Raw genomic sequence first — 4812 nt, 5'->3', positions numbered from 1 at the left:
GCAACGTCACCGAGCCACGGCAACCCGCGGGCACCAAATCGCGATCTCGCCACAGCCGCGTCAAAACACCCATCCCCGCCTCCCCAAAACGCACAGTATGGTTACATTCGGAACATCGTCTCTACCACCCTCCATTTCCAACAAGAACATCTCAGCTTGTACTGTGTTCCTGCCTTTTCACTTTAAACTTGCACATGCTTCCTTATTAAATAACCTTCCAAACCCTAGACCACTTCCAACGAGAAGGACAAGGGCAGCAGATATATAGGAACACCAGCACCCAGAGGTTCCCCTCCAAGCGCCTCACCACCCTAGCTTGGAAATATATCGCTGTTCCTTCACTGTTGCTGGGTCAAAATCCTGGCATTCCCTCCCTAAGAGCATAATCGGTCAACCTACAGCACATGCACTGCAGCAGTTCACCACCATCTTCTCAAGGGCAACGAGGGACGGGCAACAAATGTTGGCCAGCTAGCGATGCCCATATCCCACAAATGAATAAAAAAGCTCCCTAATGAATATACCTTTGCCATACTCTCAGAAACAGCATTCCAGGCCCTAACCATTTGCAGGATGAAAAAGTCTTTTCACATGAATTATGTTAAATCTTTCATGAGTGGGAACATTGTCTTCTTGTTTGTCTATATTTTGAATGCTTCAATCAGATCTCCACTTAGTTCTCTCTTCCCTGAGGAAAACAGTCACAACTTCTCCAATCCATCTTCATAACTGAAATTCCTCACTGCTGGAACCATCCTCAACAGCATCTTGTGCATCCTCTCCAATGCCTTCATCTCTTTCCTTACATACAATGCTCAGAATTGTACATGATACTTCAGATAAGACTGAAACAGTTTGTCATAATTTCATTACTTTTGTATTCTGTGCCTCTGTTGATAATGTTCAGGAATTCACATGTCTTTTTAACCACTTTTTCATGTTGTCCTGCCACTTTCAGTGATGTGTATACATATACCTTCAGGTGTTAACAAGGTGTAGAGCTGGATGAACACAGCAGGCCAAGCAGCATCAGAGGAGCAGGAAAGCTGACGCTTCGGGTCTAGACCCTTCCTGCTCCTCTGATGCTGCTTGGCCTTCTGTGTGCATCCAGCTCTACATCTTGTTATCTCACCTTCAGGTGTTTTTGTTTCCACATCTCCTTTGAATTACACACTTTATGTTGCCTCTCCTCAATCTTCCAACCAATATGGTGTCATCAGTTGTAGCAGCTTGGGCTCTGGATTTTGGACTTTGAGCGGAAGCTGGTGTCATTGTGGTATATCCATGAATGTCAGATGTGGTCATCCCACAACTTAAGGATACAAATGGAGACAGGGAAAGGGTAATCTCATCACAGGCAAAAAGAAACAGGCAGGTAGCGAGGTGTCCCCTGAGGACATCCCATTCTCTAACCAGTGTTCAGTTTTGAATACAATGAAGGTAATAGCTCCACTGTGGGTACAGCCAGAGCCAAGTCTGTGGAAGGTGGCAGCCTCGTGTATTATTGCTGCACTGTTAACCTGGAGACACAGATAATGTTCTGAGGACCTGGGTTTGGATATCACCATGGCAAATGGTGGAACTTGAATTTGATAAAATCTGGAATTAAGAGTCTAATGATGACCGCAAAACCACTGCTGATTGTTGGAAAAACCCATCTGGTTCACTAGAACTGTCATCTTTAACTGGTCTGGCCTATATGTGGCTTCAGACCAATGTAGTTGACTCTTAACTGACATCTGGGCAATAAATGCTGGCCCAACCAATGGTGCTGCCATCCCATGAATAAATTAACAAAATGTGTGTCTCAGCTTTACAGGGAAGTACCAGGAAGACTAGCAGAGCAATAGTAATAGGGGTTAGGGGAAGAGATGGATATTTTTGTGGCCACAGACCTAATTATAGGATAGTATATTGCCTCCTGGTATCAGGGTCATGGATATCACTGAGCAATTGCAGAATATTCTGGAGAGAAGGGTAAGCAAACAGAGATAATGGTCCATGTTGGTACCAATGATACAAATAGAAATATGGATGAGTTCCTATGTGCTGAGCTTAAGGAGTTCGGAAAGAAATTAAAAAGCAGGACCTCGACGATAGAATCTCCAGATTACTCCCAGTGCCATGTGTTAATGAGCACAGAAATAGAAGGTTAAAGCAGGTGGGGGGTGGTGACCTAAGCAGGATGTTATGCATCTCAATAGGCCTAGGCCATGTATTCTTACTGGGAGGTTTGCTCGTTCTGTCAGGGAGAGTTTAAACTAGTTTGACAGGGGAAAGGGAGCCTGAGGATGAATTCAGATGAGGCAAAATCAAAAATGGATTCCATTTACAGAAATGCATAAAATTAGTGAATTATTTGGGAAGAGAGCGGAAGCAAAGGTTAGAAAATTTTTAAAAATGTTTGGCAACACTGAATGGTATATCAGTGCAGGGAGTTTAGCAAATAAAACAGACAAGTTGATGACGCATAGAAACATGGCAGTATGATATCGTAGCTGTTACAGAAACATGGTTTTAAAGAGGGACAGGAATGACAGCCTAAAGCTCCTGTTAACAGAGGCTTTCAATCAAGATAGAGAGGGGCATAAAAAAGGAGGCAGCACTGAGGAAACAATTACAGTTGTGAGAAGCAATGATATGCTAAAAAAATCATTTCATTATCCTTCGAAAAAATCACAATAGAGCTGAGTGACAAAAGTGGAGTTGTCACATTATTAGGAGTATTCTATAGACCCCCAAACATTTGGAGGGAGATAGAAGAACAAATATGTATGCTGATGTTTGAGAAATGGAAAAATAACAGAGCAGTCATAGTAGAGGATTTTAAGTACCTCATATTAACTGCAATTTTTTTAGTTTAAAAGGAATAAATGGAACAGAATTCATGAAGTGCATTCAGAAGAATTCTTTTGGCTGGTATATAACAAGTCCAACACAAGAATGTATGATTCTGAGCTTGCTTTTAGGAAATTAAGCATTTCAGGCAGAAGGAGCGGCATTGGGAGAGCATTTGGATGGTAGTGATTAGGTTTTTTTTAGTTTAAACATAATTATGGAAAATGACAAAGACTGAGCAGGTGGTAAAGTTCTCAATTGGGATAAATTCTAGAGGGATGTAGCAAAAGTGGATTAGAAACAACTTCTTGAAAGTAAATCAGTAGTTAAGACACAAGATAATATAGACCATAAAATATAGAAGCAGAATTAGACCTCTCAGCCTATTGAGTCAGCGCCATCATTTGATTATGACGTGAATTCCATGGGCCTCTGCACAATTTGTTCCACAGATTAACCACCATCTGGCTGAAGAAATTTCTCCTCATCTCAGTTCTAAAGGGTCATCCCTTCACTGGGGCTGTGCCCTCAGGTTCTAATCTCTCTTACTAGTGGAGATGTCTTCTCCACGTCCAGTCTATGCAGGCCTCTCAATATTCTTTAAGTTTCAATAAGATCCCCAGCTCATCCTTCTAAACTCCATTGAGTACAGACCCAGAGTTCTCAACCGCTCTTCATATGATAAATGCTTCATTCTTGGGATCATTCTTGTAAACTCTTCTGGACTTACTCCGATGCCAGCACATCCTTCCTTAGGAACGAGGCCCAAAACTGCTCACAATATTCTAAATGTGGTCTGACCAGAGCCTTGTATAGCCTCAACAGTACAGTTCTATTCTTGGATAGGCTAAATCTAGTATCTATGTTAAGAAAAGGCAGAAAATGAAAACTTACATCAGGCACCAAACAGTCAGGACTGTGGAAAGCCAAGAAGATGCCAGGAATGCTGGACTTTTTGGAGATGCCAGGCGAGTTGCGAGTTCTTCCAGAAATTGTGAATAATAGGGCCAGAATCAGGCAGGTGGGCTGCTTTAAGGGTGGTGTAGGTGGTTAGTGAGGTTGCGTTTAGTAAAATACAATGAGAAAACTCACTAGGCCTCTTGGAGAGAAACCCTCCATAAACTTGATAAAACTGACACTTAACCAAAAGAAACAAAAAGGTGCATTCTATGTTTCAATAAATGACACTTTTTTAAAAAAAATGATCAATCAAGCCCGTTTTCATTCTTGGATCTGACATGTCCAGCATTACCACCAGCAGGGATCAGAATAATCTGAAGAAGAGGAGTATACAGTGTGGTAGAATCAGGATGGGGGAATGGCAGTTTGTGTATTGCTCCTTAGGAAGCTAGCACAGATGCAACGGGTTGAATGACCTTCTGTGCTCTAATGAGAAGATTTAGATGTAACCGTTCAAATTATGAATGGGTTAGATAGGGTAGGTGTGGAGGAAACATTTCCATTGGTAGCATAATTCAAAATGATGGGCTATCAGTTGTATCTATAGGTTATAAGTGCAACACAGTAATTAATAAATAAAGGCAATAAGAGGGGAACTAATTGACACAGAAAGTGGTTAGAATGTGAAAATTGTTCCATCAGAAAGTGTTTGAGTAAAGCAGCTTTGTTGCCTTCAAAAGGAAGCTGGATGAATAAATGAGGGAGCAGGGAATTGAAAGGTATGCTGAAAGAGAAATTTGAGGTAGCTGTAACTGAAGGAGATTTGTGTGGTGTATAGGCAGCAGCAGAAAAAAATTGGATGAATTGTCTATTCCTGTGTTCTATATTCTTCTTAATAAGCCCGACTAGTCACCTGCTCAGTTTTGGGCCTGACGAAAGCTACTTCTAAACACGATGTTAAGTATCAAAAATCTATTACTTTGAAGATTTAATAGGAATTTGAAACTTTAGCAGTTCTTAGAATAGATGGTAGCACAACACAAGAACATGGGAATTCAGATGCTTTGAATAACT

Source organism: Rhincodon typus, chromosome 13 (assembly GCF_021869965.1).
Source record: "Rhincodon typus isolate 14 chromosome 13, sRhiTyp1.1, whole genome shotgun sequence".
Lineage (NCBI taxonomy): Eukaryota > Metazoa > Chordata > Chondrichthyes > Orectolobiformes > Rhincodontidae > Rhincodon > Rhincodon typus.
The sequence above is the reverse complement of the archived record's forward strand: the minus strand, read 5'-3'. Positions refer to the sequence as shown.